The 15,408-nt window shown below is 35.8% G+C and overlaps 1 long non-coding RNA gene across 4 annotated transcripts in view; it reads right to left on the minus strand.

Annotated features, from left to right (window-relative positions):
- LOC127978762 (uncharacterized) overlaps nucleotides 1–14,831 on the minus strand; it is a 31,085-nt gene extending 16,254 nt beyond the window's left edge. For 2 of the 4 annotated variants that reach the window (XR_008158634.1, XR_008158631.1), the window contains exons 1-3: nucleotides 14,747–14,831; nucleotides 14,547–14,659; nucleotides 1,376–1,459 (exon numbers count right to left, since the gene is read on the minus strand). This is a non-coding gene — a long non-coding RNA (uncharacterized LOC127978762). Of the gene's footprint in view, nucleotides 1–921; nucleotides 1,219–1,310; nucleotides 1,460–14,546; nucleotides 14,660–14,746 lie in introns of those variants that run through there. The other 2 variants (XR_008158633.1, XR_008158632.1) reach the window with 2 other exon arrangements.
- Nucleotides 14,832–15,408: the final 577 nt, after the last annotated feature.

Below are 15,408 nucleotides of genomic sequence, written 5' to 3' on the forward strand. Positions count from 1 at the left end.
ACGCAGAAAACTGAGAAAGACAATGAAATGGTGAGGATGGTCACAAAGGGAAAAGTGAGAAATGGAGTTAGAGTGGAGATAGGCCAAGTGTGACTTGATACTGTTATCAAAATAATGGTACAACAAGATGTCTCACACATGCTTTTTTTCCTGCAAGCTGTGCTTGTAACACAACTATCTCCTGTTGTTATGGTCTTAGAAGACCTGTGGGGGTGACAGCTGTCAATCAAACTTCACCTCACCCAGGAAGAGTTAAGTGTGTTCATGGGTTTATGTGCATTTGAATGCACATGTGGGATAGATGCAGATTTTTTTTCTTTCTTTTTTTATTTATTAATTATCATGATTTGAATCTTGAATACACCAAGAGTAGCCTACTGTCAGGGAGTCAGTAACCACCAACTACGCTCACCAGATCCCAATCCCCCGATCATTAACCAACACCAACTGTGCCCACTCATCAAGAGCACCATAGCCTTGCACTCCTCCCGTATAATCTTTAGCTTTATTCGGACGGTAATTGTTTCTCATAGGAACATAAGTGATTTTCACCATTTACAGGGGGTAGTTAGTGATTTAACTGTCGTCTGAATCCAGCAGAAATTTTTCTCTCACCACCCCCTCAAAAATCCCCGGCTGAATTATCTACTGTTTTTTGACAAACACCAAGGGCGTGTGTTAATTGAATTGCCTTCTGAATCTGAGTTTACACAAAGAAATCCTTTCAAAATTCAGTGCTTAAACCCTTTTTGAGCACTCCAGAACACTGTAAGGTACGTTACCTGTTGTACTTCAGTGTAATTTGCATACACGTTTATTTCTCAAATGCTGGAAAGTATTTCAAAGAACCGCCTACTTCATAACTGCTCACAGTGACAGCAGAAAGAAGAAAAGCACAGAAAACATTTGAAATGGGTCTTTATTATGGCAGCAGCAGGTATGCAATACAGTTTTAAAAGTTGTACTAGTATAAACTGATATATGCTACTTGATTATCACGTATAATTATGTACAATTATAGCACATTTTTTAAACCCGGCAATTTCAATCGGATAATAAATGGGGTTATATATTATACGTATACATTTTACATAAGTGTTTAAGTACATTTCACACAATAATAAGAATCAATTTGGGAAGTTCATTTTATTTACAGCAGACAATTGTGACTGGTCACGTGAGCAGCATGTTCGTAGGATCACAGAACTCACTCCTCCTCTGTGAATAGATTGCCATTCGAATTCATGAGTTTAATCACTCAGGTGATATGTAAACTTATTTTTATAGACGTCCACATGTGAAACAATTACCGTTCGAATCGGGCATTTGTCTGGTCTCAAAAATTGCATGATTAGTTCCCTGACTCTTATAGTACCTGCTATTACTGTTAGCCGCTCCATCTATCCACTCCACGTACCCCTGTGCTCCACTGTCTCCATGCTCCATTTTACTTGGATTCCTAGGATAAGGAAAATGACTCATTAACTCCCAGATAAGAAACAAGAGCCCTTGCAATTCCCTGTATACTACCCGGATTCGTTGTCTTGCTCTCACCTACCTGCCAGTGTTCAATAAACCTGCTGTTGTGTGCACTTGCCTCTGTGTCCCCCCAGTGTGTTTGCTTACAAGTAATCCTTATGGAAAACACACTGTATCAAAAATCTGAACAAATAAAGATAATGTCCTGGCAGAAAATTACCAGAAAATGTTATGGCAAGTTTTAATTATAAAACAAAACAAAATGCATAACTTAAAATGCGTGTAAAACCCCTTTGAGGAAGAAAAAAAATCCATTATTTTTACATTAATATGGTATATTTGGCCCTATAAAAGTATAAAACAATGTTTCAATTTAATTTGACCATGACTGTCATGAGATTGCTGTAACTGTAAATATACTATGCCAGTTCACAATGCTAAAAACAATCATTGTTCAGAGATTTCCATAGTTGATAATGTCCTATCAAGTTTTCTTACATTTTTGCAGCCAGTATCATTATTAGCAATTGCCCCTTGATCTGAAACTCCTGCCGTCTTACTGTCTAATTATAATCCACCTCTAATCCAGCGGAAATGAGCAAAGTCGCAGTGCTCTCATTCTCTTATCACCAGGGCAGCAAAGAGCCAAAACCTATGCTTTAATTAAGGTGAAATTAAGATCAAACCTGTACAGTTCAGTATCATATCCATAAGCCAATTTAGACTGTTTTGGGCAGTAAGAAAGAAAGCTGCGAGCTCAGCAAAGACCAGACATTGTTTACAGGGAGCACCAAAACACATGCTAGGCCACATGGCTCCAAAAACGCTTTCTAACTTATCTCTATAACTATAATTGCTCATAATTCACTTGAGTGCTTTTAATGAAGGAATCAAACCTGCCAGGGTGATCGGAGTGAATTCGGTTACCCCCTCCTGTTGCGAACTTTCCCCGGGTGCCTTAGTAATTCTATCCATGTGCATCTCTTGTGACTGAGGCTCGATACACAAAGCATGACGAAATTCACTGGGTAATTGAAAGAGCACCCTCCGTTCCACAGAGAAGTTTCAGAAGCTTCCAGGATTTAATCAATCGAAGCGTTAAGTGCAATTCAGGTCACGCAGCACGTAGCACATCCTGGCCCACTTCGCCTTTGCCTCACACAACAGCTTTTACACGTGTTCTAGATCTTGTTTCGTGTGGTCAGGGGATCGAGGATACTCTGGGCACATGCCCTTTCTGACTTTCGAGGTCTAAACAATGGGACTGAACATGGATCAGAGGTTACCAGGGTTGGGAAAAATTCTAAATTAAAACAGTTGGCTTCCTGTCAGTTCATGAATTGGAATTGTAATTTATTTGACTACGTTCCACATGAGTAGAAATTTGAATTGAAATGACAAGAATCCATATAATTAAATAACATGATAAAATATGCTATAACTAATAACAACAACAATAGCATTCTGTGACATGTTCTATAATATTTTGTGAATTAAAGTGTTTATTTGTTAAAATAACAAAATTTTCAGCATCATTACTCCAGTCTTTAGTGTCACATGACCCTTCAGAAATCATTCTAATATGCTGATTTGTTATCAGTGTTAGAAACAGATGTGTTGCTTAATATTTTTTCTGGAACTTGTGATATTTTTTTCAGGATTCTTTGATGAATAAAAAGTAAACAACAAAAACACTTATTCAAAATAGTAATCTTTCCTAACAACATACACTGCCATTCTAAAGTTTGGGGTAAGTAGTTAGTTTTTAAAGAAACTGATATTTTTATACTTTTATTCAGAAAGGATGTAAATTGATAAAACATTAAAGTGCAGACTTCTTATATAGTAAAGATGTCTATATTGAAGAAATGCAGTTCTTTATTTATATATACAGTGGGTAAAATAAGCATTGAACACATCACCAATTTTCTCAGTAAATATATTTCCAAAGGTGCTGTTGACATGAAATGTTCACCAGTTGTTGGTAACAATCCAAGAAACCCATATATACAAAGAAAGCAAAACAAATAAGTTCAGAAATTAAGTTCTGTGCAATAAAGGAGAATGATACAGGGAAAAAGTGTTGAACAAATAAAGAAAGGGAGGTGCAAAAAGGCATTGAAAACCAAGACACCATCTGAAATGTTATCAGTAACTAGAAAGCAATCCTGCCCCTTGTCAGTGGAAATCAATATTAGTTGGTTCAGTTCCAACAGATGGCCTATAAAAAGGTGTCTCATGACCAACGTGTTACATACAGTAAGAAATATTTCATGATGGGTAAATTTAAAGAGCTTTCTCAAGACCTCCGCAACCTTATTGTTGCAAAACATACCGATGACATTGTTTACAGAAGGATTTCTATACTTCTGAATGTTCCAGTGAGCACTGTTGAGGCCATAATCCAGAAGTGGGAAGAACATAATTTCACCATAAACCGGGCACAACCAGGTGCTCTTTGCAAGATTTCTGACAAAGGAGTGAAAATAATTATCAGAAGAGTTGTCCAAGAATCAAGGATCAGTTGTGGAGAGCTTCAGAAAGATCTGTCATTAGCAGGTACAACTGTTTCAAAGAAAACAATAAGTAATGCACTCAGCCACCATGGCCTGTATGCACGCTCACCACGCAAGGCTCTATTGCTGAAGGAAAAGCACGTTGAAGATCGTTTAAAGTTTGCTACAAAACAGTTAGACAAGCCTGTGAACTACTGGGACAATGTAGTCTGGTCAGATGAGACAAACAAAAATTTTACTCTTTGGATGCCACAATACACATAATGTTTGGAGGTCAAATGTCACTGCACATCAGTCCAAAATATCATGGTGTAACAATAGCAAAATTTATATAATTGATGGAAGGATGAATGGAAAAATATACAGAGACATTCTTGATAAAAAATCTGCTGCCATCTACCAGGATGATGAAATGAGGGTGGACATTTCAGCAAAACAATGATCCCAAGCACACAGCCAAGGAAACTCTCATTTGGTTTCTGAGAAAGAATGTAAAGCTGCTAGAATGGCCCAGCCAATCACCTGAATCCAACAGAAAATCTATGTAAAGAACTAAACATTAGAGTTCATAGAAGAGGCCCAAGGAACCTTCAAGATTTGAAGACTGTTTGTGTTGAAGAATGGGCCATACAGAGGTGTCATGAAGCTGCCATTACCAACAAAGGGTTTTGTATGAAGTATTAAATACATTTCAATACTTTTTCCCTGGATCATACCATTTTATTGCACAGAACTTAATTTCTAAACTTATTTGCATTGTTTTCTTTGTATGGATGGATTACTTGGGTTGTAACAGACACAATGTCATACCAACAGCACCTTTACACAAATATTTACTGAGAAAAAATGTGATGTGTTCGATAATTATTTTACCCACTGTACGTACATATCACACACAAACCTACTTTATATTCTACTTCAGTACTGTATTGCAATTCTGCATCCTCAATTCTCATGCTAATGCTCCGTGTCTAATAGTAGTACAATAAATGTGAGAGCAGAGACATTATACAGAATCTATAATTTTGCTAAGTCATAGCATTATGATTTCTCTACAGTCCCATTATTGTACACTATATTCCGTTGCACCAGTTTTTAAAAACTGAAGGATTACTCACAGAATTTAATTCCTTTTTATATCCCGCACATGCAGACAGCCAATGAGGCTTGACTTGTTGTCTGAAGGTAAAGAACTTCACTGGTCATTTATTCAGGCAAATACAATCAACCATAAAACTATTATCACACATTCTTGAAAGATATTGATTAAAGGCTGTTGTAAGTCATCCATCTTGATCACAGCCTGAAAATTAAATAATTCCAGTGATGGAGTTAGTGCCATCTACATTATTATACTTTAGAGAACTAATCTTACATTCAGGGAAAACTTTGAGCAACTGGAATGGCCTGTTTACAGTACAGAGCAGGTGACACTTAGAAACATTTTTAACATATTTTGTTGTTGTTGTTTTGGATAGAGTACAAAAACATTGATTACAAGCAATTGAGAATCATTACAGTAATTATTTTATTACTGTAGTTATAGTGCCAGTAATTATGTAAAAGCTTTTGTTGTGCCATGTTACATCACCCACAAACCCTAAATAATTAAAATGGAAGCTCAATCATGTCTCAGTTCAAAACACTCATTCTCCATCCTTTCATGAAATTACTATTTGTTAATTCAGGGCTGATTCATTTTCATGTGCATTCATATTCATTTATTTTACTACTACAGACGCGTGTTGCGGGTGAAAGGGAATGAGATATGGGTCAGGGATTTACGCAGTGCATTTGAAAAGGAATAGGAGATTGACTCTGTATAGAGAGACAAGCTTTGACATCAATGCCTCCTGTGAAGGAAACTTGGTTAAAAAACATTTCAAAGGAAGGATGTATGTGTGGTGTGTTCACAGTGAGGCTAACAAATGAACATCAAACCCCAACAATTCTAAAAAATGCTCTTTTTGTCTTTTTCTGGTCATGTAGGGTTAACACTTATATTTAAGACTGTTTTGCTGAGTTTGGGTGAATCATTTGAGGATTTGAATGCCACTCTCTGTGTGTTGCAGCTTAAGGAAGCTTGCTGCAATATGACAGAATTGTTCGAGAAACTGTATAGTACAATTAAAATTTGTAGTAAGTGCTTCTTGATTGGAGACTTTTTTTTTTTTTTCACCAAAAGGCATATTTGTCAAATCAAAGTGATTAGAAATGTATGTTGCTCTCTGTGTAAAAAAATAAATAAAAATAAACTGCCTTGTTTTCCAATCTGATGCAAGTCAATGACAAACAAGACTAGTCTCCAGGGGTAATTGCAAGTAAGGAGCTAAAAGTAAAATTACATTAAAAAAGGAACTCAGACAGAAATGGGCTGTTTTCTTGGTGCAATACAGGTGTTTCCTGACTATTCTTCCTGGAGTCAAGGAAAAAAAACTTTTTGGCTAAAAACTTCAGGGAGAAAAATGTCTCCGCCTACGTTTATCTTACATAGATTCTCTCAGAAAGCCACCATTCCATGGGTATTCACTTTAAAGGTCTTTTTTTTCTTTTTTTCCCCCAAGGTATTCAAAGACCTGCTGCTTGGAGCAGGGCAAGCAAAGACGACGTGTGTAAAAGAAGTCTTTCTACCTTGCCAGAATTTGTTGAAAGGCACAAAACACTGGCTCTAATTTGAAAGAGCTCCACTCACTATATTGTTTTTCAAACAGAATTCACAATAATTGTTTTGCAAAGATAAAGTTTACTTCATACCATTTTGAAAATGATACTACTTAGTTACTTAGATACTACCTGTTCAATCGCAGACTGTCCACCTTAAGGACAGTGGAGTAAATTATACATTCTTTTATATTACACTAATGTCAATTATCAGAATTAATTATCTGGTCCTAGGTTTTGAAACTTTTAAATCCCATTCAGGTCTTTTACATCCGTTGATCGTTGAGTTCAAAATCTTTGACAGTAACAATTCCTACCTAGTGTTCATATGATGCGATTACAATTTTTCCTTTCTCTTTGGAGTGTTACAAGCTCGTGGTGCATAAAAAAAGATCTGTAAAGTTGCAAAGACTAAAGTCTCAAATCCAAAGATATATTCTTTCTAAAAGTTAAGAATTGTCCACGCCCTCCTAAAACAGCTCGTTCTAACACGCCCCCACGTCTACATCACTGTGTGGGAAGATTTGCATAACGCCACCCTAATGTTCACGCAAAGAAAGTAGGCTTACCTTTTATTCTTGCTGTTGACTCCGGCGCCATGTTGTGGAGTCGCTATGTGTTTCATTGTGAACGCAAAACTACTTCGTTTGGCCTTCCAAAAGAGGACGATATCCACTTCATCATGCCTAGAGCTGATCCGTGCTGGTCGTTGAGGAAATACATCAACTTTAGGCATTTAGTCTTATAGGCAACGCATAAAAAGACAGTATAAGTCACTATTATCAGTAATTATGTACCCAGTGGATGCAACAGCTGCCTCGTTTGTAATGGGTTTTATTGTTTTTTGTCCTGTGTTCTGAATGGGACACGCCATAACAGTATGGGGCATTACATTTCAGTCACCCGCTTGAGGCATTCGACCAATCACAACACACTGGATAGCTGGCCAATCAGAGCACACTTGGCTTTCCAGAACAATGAGCTTTGTAAAAAAGCTCAGAAAGGTGGGGCATAGATGAGAAACAATAATGTACAGTATATGGAAAATTGTTTTTTACCTTAAACTGTATAAACACATTTCATTTCACAAAATAATGTTATTTTTAACAACATTTTAAGATCCCTTTAAAATAAAAAATTCACTGAGTCCTCTCTGGCTGTCAGAAAAAGCCAAATACAGGGATTGTGAGCCCATGGTTTTGCTGTCAGAATGAGTGGCATTGAACCAGCTGTAAGACACCTTGATAAAACTTCAATTATTCTCACAGAACTGTGGCCTGAGGTGGTACATGCATCAGTTTTATGGTGAGGAATAGAAACTTTAACACCAATGATTTGGACCACAGGTATCTGATCTCAAACTATTGAACATGTCAATAATACACAAAAAGTTATTTATTTCCATGTATGTCACTTAATTTATATATTCACATTTATATATATATATATATATATTTATTATGTACACATTTCAATTTATCAGACGCTTTTATCCAAAGTGACTTACAAATGAGGACAATGGAAGCAATCAAAATCAACAAAAGAGCAATGACACGCAAGTACTATAACACTTGCAGTATACGTAGTAAGTTTATATATATATATATATATATATATATATAGATATAGATATAGATATATAGATATATATAGATATATAGATATATATATATATATATATATATATATATATATATATATATATATATATATATATATATATATATATATATATTGTAACGATACAAACTTCCTATACATCGGGAAGAAGGAGGCGGGAACCGGCGCACCATCAAAACTCATTTTAATATCCAAGATAAATACAAAACGGCGCACCAGCCCCTCACGGCCGACTGGTGCGCATAAATAAAAAGCACACACATTAAAATAACGTCCCAGGCCTGGTCCTCTCTCGTCCTTCACGGTCGTCACTCCAGTTTTATATCCTTCCATCTCCTACGTGGGACTCGATACTAGCGGTGGGGCTCAGGTGTAGCTCATCTCCAATCACTACACCTGGCCTCACTCCTCGTTCCCACGCCTCTCGGCCCCGCCCCACTCGCCACATATATATATATATATATATATATATATATATATATATATATATATATATATATATATAATAAATACAAAAAAAAACAGAAAACAGAAAAAGAATAGAGCAAGCTAGTGTTAGAGGCCTTTTTTGCTTTTGTTAATTGCATAATAAATTAGCAAAACACACGCGCGCACACACACACACAAACACACACACGGTTTAACTGTTATGTTATGTCAAATTATGAATATAGTATTATCAATAGCAATTCAATGCATTCACTGTAGTCAATTTAATCACTGTCAATTCAGAAATATTATAATTATTAAAAATTGTGAAATTATTAAAATTGTGAAATTTGTTCTACTTAGTCAGACACTTACAAAGAAAAGTAACCTTTGTGTCACCATGACAGAGAAAAAATATATATTTTTATTATATGTTTTTACAAAAGGATGATGATGTGTGTATGACTTGAACACCCTCAGTCAATGAATGGGAAACACTGTAGTCTCATCATTGAAGTGGAAAATCTGCAGATTACATCATTCGAATTTCTGTAGGCTGGAATTATTTTAATGATATTCTAATGGGTCTTTTTGTGGCATCACAAAAACCCGGAATCCAAACAAGCTGTTTTTACAAAGATATATATATTTTTTATTTTTTCTTAAAACAAAATATCTCCCTTTGGAGTGGACTTTGAGATTTGGAACTTTGTAGATCTTTTTTATGCCCAAACTTGAACACTACACACGGACTAAAATTCAAAAGTGAAAACGCATAATAGGACCCCTTTAATAAGCAGGCTTTTGATCTTTGAATTCTGTTCTGTTTTAGTTTAAAATCATTCTCACTTTCAAGTGTCAGCCAGCATTTCACTTTGAGGCAAATTATTACACAGGAGAACAATATCTCTAAACAAAAAGCACCTAATCTTCTTCATTTGGCTCTTTAAAAGTGAGTCTTCCACAGGGATGGTGCATTAAGCCAGGTTTGACACAGTGTACAGCTCTGTCTGTGCTTTCGCAGGCTCTGTCTGCATGAGGCTGGCCTTATGCGCCCTCTGTAATTTTAGAGCTTTTCATGGACAGAGATGGTGAACAATGATGAAAAGCCACAGTGGTTTGCTTCCCTCTGCATCACCCCTGACATTCAAAGGTGCATTTTTTTAAGGGTATCAGGTGTTTGAACCCAAAGTGTTCTTAAAAGAAGTGCCGTGCTTTAACTTTGTAGTCACTTTACTAGGTTTGTCTGAATAAAATTTCAAACAATTCACAGATAAACAGTATCTTCTTTGACCAATTATCAATATGTAAAAAAAAAAAGAAAGAAAAAAAAGAAAGTCTGAAAAATCTGAAAAGAATACCATTTTTACCCATTTCTTTTTCATTTTCATGAGAGTGAATGGATACTGTGTTTGTCAAAACAATAATAATAAAAAAGCACCATAAAAGTATTTCAAAAATCCACCTTTGGTTTTCTACAGAAGAAAATCATATTGGTTTAAAATGAGTAAATGACAACAGAAAGTTAATTTGTGGGTGAACTGTTCCTTTAATCTAAGTTTAGGAAGCAACCCAATAAGCCTGTTTAATTAGTAAGTATACCAAAAGAATCTAATTTTTGCTCAATTTGAAATGTTTTATCCAGATATGTTTTTTTGTGCTACCCTCTCACAACCTTTATATGCATCAGTAATGTTTCATTTAGTAATATATTGTTTAAATGATCCAAAGCCCAGAGCTGCCAAATGATTGAATCTATTTTTAGTTCTCCAAGAGAAGGATGACTCACAACTCTTTAAAAACAGCACAGCCAAGGTTTGGTACAAATGCCAGCTCATTTAGTCCCCACAAACATATAATCCCCCAGTATGTATGCAAGTTGTGTCCTTTCTTTTTGATAAGACCATGATTTAACCTCTTATGATGTATTTATGCATGTGATAATATTCTAAATGATTGTATATTGAGAGTACTAAAGTGTGATGGACTGACTCCTATTTCACATAAATGCTCTAAAAGATTTAGAAAATATATTGACAACCAATAGTGCCATACAGTACTTTTTTTTTTTTTTTTTTTTTTTTTTTTTTGGTGTGGTAGACTAAAAAACACAGAAAACCATTAAAAGTGGCCTAGAGGAATATGCAGAGCAGATAAATCAAATCATAAAAAAAAAAAAACTCTTGAGAGCCATCATTAGATCAACTGTTAATTGTTTCAGTGGCTGAAACCTCTGTTTTTATTCTATTAAGACCACATTCTCTACAGATTTATTCATATGACACAAATGAGCTACCATCCTCCTCTGCGCTATTATCTGATGGGTGAAATTAAATGTCAGGATGTGTCATGTCACGCAGAATCGCCATCACTCATGACCCCAGACGCGGGCCAGAGTGCATGACCTCGGGGCTTTGATCAAGATAACCAAGTGTCCACTCCCCTTAACACAACAGCTTCAAAGAAAACCCATCCATTTACCCCATTTCGCCATCACTATACAGGAACATTTTGTGGTTCACTTTGAAAAGAGGTTCACCTTTAGGTTTTCTTCAAACCCCCTGAACTCCTATGATTCCTGCATTTATCGGAGCACTAAACATACAAATATAAACAACACTGGCTTCAAGGAAGGCTTTGATAAATCTAGCCCTGAGGGCCTGTTTTCATGTTCTTTTTAAACTCAACATGAAATCAAAATTGAACCTATTTACTTTCTTAACACATGTTCATGGTCATATTGTGCATGATACAACAATATATGGTTGCATGATACACAACAAAAACACTGATACCAATAAGTGTTAACAGCTTTCACATTTAGGCAATACAAGATATATAACATTAAAATGTAAAGAAAACTATTATTTAAAATGAATGTCTAACTTCTGCATAAATTAACAACAAAAGTAGAATATTAGCCAGTAACTGATGATATGGTGCATAAGAAACAGTCCCGCTCAAATGAATATGCTGTTTTACTTGTACATATGCCTTGTGGCCAGATTAAAACATTTAAATGGGTTGCAAACATGCTGACTTTCATAAGTCTGCTACACATGAGCCAAATCTCAAATATAACTTACTGACACTTCTGTTGGCAGTGGACAAACATCTTTGGTGCATGTTCACAAAGTGGCCCATTAATGGGTTTTGTAAAGAACACAAAAAAACTAAAATACTAATAATATGTTTTTTAATTATGATACTGGGTTGTGTTCATTAATGATGGTTGCAGTAATGAGGGTCATGAAAGGCAAGACCCAATCTAAAACTCTATTCTTTCTAGGCAATGGCTCAAGGATGACTAAGATGTCATCGAACAACCTGAAAATAATTGAAGACGATGTAACTAATTGAAAACGCCACTCAAAGGGCCTTCCACTGATTAAATAATTACATAAAAAGATCGAGTGCTTGAAAATATTATTCATTATGCAATCTTCAAAGATGAAAGTGAGCTTCAAATGAACTTTTATCATGTACTTGCAGTAGCAGTTTAAATGTAATTTTTTTAATAGTATTTTTTAAATTCTTGTACAATTATCAAATGTTATGATTGCATGATGATGTAGAATATCTAATAAATACAAACAGTTTATGATGTGGTTTACCCAAGGTAATAATTGTTTGTAGACCGTTTTTAATTGTAATTTCACAATACAATGGGCTCATGTGTTTCTCACATAAAAAGAGGGGGTATCTACGCAAAGTAAACAAACTCAAACAGGGACAAATATATTGATTTGCTCATCCCTGATACAATTCCCTTGTAACATTTTGTTGTTTTAATAACTGGGTGACTAACATGCAAATGAAATCGGATGTCTCATTTAGCAGGCAAACACACGTTTGTTTATACACAGTGGTTTGAATGGGACAGTATGTTGATAATACGATGCTGTGCTGGGAATTTGCACCAACTGGAGGAGGTATAAGAACAAGTGCATAAAGCATAACAAAACGTTTAAAAGATCTCCACAGAAAAAAAAAAAATGCAAAAAGAAAAGAGAGCCTTGAGGGTATTATATGTGAATGAATTAGAATCAAATCCAGTTATGGCATGCGTGTCATGCCCTTTAACCACAGCAGAAGAAAATACAGTGGAACAACCAAAGACAAATGCTGTTTGTATAAAAGTTATCACACGCCGGTCTGTGAACTTCCCCTTGCCTTTGCCTTTATATAGTGTCAAAATAAAACATGCAAATTTATCTGACAAGTTTTATAGCATATTTTTTAAAAAGTCAAACAAGGCAAGGATGAGCAAATTTCATGTGGGTGGTATTTACTTGAATGAAGGAGTATGAAACCAGCTTCCATCCAAGCACAACGGAAAATGATATTGTAAACCGTAACCTACGACATGGTACAAAGTGTCGTTGCCAAATTTAGATGTTATCTTTTCCATCATCGCACAATTTTCCTGTGCAGTCACAAAGATGATATTTTCAGTAAAAGTATAGTTTCGAGGAATACAGGACTCACTTCTGAACCAATTTGGCATATGGATATCAACAGTTTAACACTTTTTTTTTTGTGAGTTAGTTAGAAAACAAGGACTAAAACTATGGAATGTGACAACGGTTTCGCTGAAGTAGCTTACTGTACGTATTGTACAGAATATGGATTAATTTGTCCCCTCTTACTCTATTAACCATTTTACTAACCTATATGACTTATAAAAAAGTTTTTGTGATTGTTCGATATGTACCTCCGTTTTGACATCACGGTTCGGTATGGTTTTGGTAAAACGGGGAAAAAACTAATCATAAAATTGCTTTTTTATTAAACAGTGGTTTACTGAACAAATTGATCTTTCTTTAAATACAATTATAAATACAATTTTATTTTGGATAAAAAATGTACCTCAGCTTATGCTCTAAACTATAAAGAACCCTTTTACATTACTATGAGGTTATAATTAGCAACAGAGCCCAAACTTAAATTTAACTACTATTTTTTTTATATATATGATTATCAATCAATTTTAAAAACAATTATGCAAAGATGTGAACTGCACATAATGCAGTTTTTAAATTTACTTTTAAATTCTACAATTTATATTTGTTTAAATACATTCATTACACAGTGGTCATCTTAACTTACTTCATAACAGAATTATTTAAACAAATACTTAAAAATTACACACAAAATGTTTACTTATCACACAATTTGTGAAACCTGATGATCAAACACCACAACACACACCAAATCTGTTAAACCATGCACTAATTCTCAGACTTTGACTCAGTTTTCAATTTCATAAAACACTTTTTCCAAAACACATAACACAATTCTCTATGTAACACACAAAATCGAACAGGAATTGATATTAGTGACGTGACATACAGCCAAGTATGTTAACCCATACTCAGAATTCATGCTCTGCATTTAACCCATCCAAAGTGCATACAGCAGGGAACACACACACACCATGAACACACACAGAGCAGTGGGCAGCCATTTATGCTGCAGTGTCCAGGGAGCAGTTGGGGTTCGGTGCCTTGCTCAAGGGCACCTAAGTCGTAGTAATGCCGGCCCGAGACTCATACCCACAACCTTAGGGTTAGGAGTAATACTCTCTAACCACTAGGCCACGACTATGGTAAAGGTGTTTGCAAATGTTTGCTTTTGAGATGTGTTTGTGATATTTTGAATGCTTCATTGTGATGTGAGGCATTTTGAGTTTTCTGTGTGCAGTTCTTGGATTTGCAGTGTGTGACAGGGTGACCTGTCCCTGTTGGTTAGCGCAGCGCAGCACAGCACACACGCGCACACGCGCGCACACGCGCGCACACACACACACACACACACACACACACACACACACCCTCTTACCTCATCCTCCGTTCCCTGCTGGGGCATTGTGGGTACACACGCACGCCATTTGCACGCTGGTCATCATACACGCAAACATAGCCACTCCATTTCCATCCCCTTCAGAATCCCTGCTGTGCATAACAACATGCATACATACCTGAGTTGTGTTTGTTTCTGTTTCTATGTTTTATGTTTCGTCATGTTATGTTAATACATACCTGTGTTCGGTGTTTGCCAGCGTCTGTGTTGCCAGCCTTTCGCGTTGCTTCTCCACCATCGATCGACCGAACCCGAGCGCCACCCAGCGGCCTGGATAAATAGTGCCAGGACCGATGTGTGTGGCTGCATCGGCGCGAAGCAACCGGAAGTCGGCTCGTCCATTGTCTTGGTTCGTTAGGGGGGATAATGGAAATTTGTTATTATTATTATGCAAATTTTTATGTGTTTACATTTGTATTTGTTATTTTTGGTTTGGAGTTTGTTTCTGTAAATATTTTGGCTATTTTTGTGTGTATATATTTTTGTGATGTTGTGAAAATTGTACATACTCACCTGAAATACTTACCCACTAATTTATGCAATGGTTTTAATGGTTTTAACAAAAGGGGCGGGGCTTGGACTATAAAGAGGAGCCCCAAAGAACTTTTGGGGGTCAGTTAACCTGGCTAGCGAGCGTGCAAGTGTGGTGCCATGAGCAGTTTATCATTGGAGGGGTTTGCCTGGATATATATATATATATATATATATAGATATATAATAATAATAATAATATTATTATTATTGTTTTTATTTTTTTTGTTTCCTATTGTATAGTGTTTATTGTTTCAGTTTTCTTTGTTACTTTTGTATATAGCTTTTGGTCGTTTGTGTACTGGGACTG

Source organism: Carassius gibelio, chromosome B19 (assembly GCF_023724105.1).
Source record: "Carassius gibelio isolate Cgi1373 ecotype wild population from Czech Republic chromosome B19, carGib1.2-hapl.c, whole genome shotgun sequence".
Classification (NCBI taxonomy): Eukaryota; Metazoa; Chordata; class Actinopteri; order Cypriniformes; family Cyprinidae; genus Carassius; species Carassius gibelio.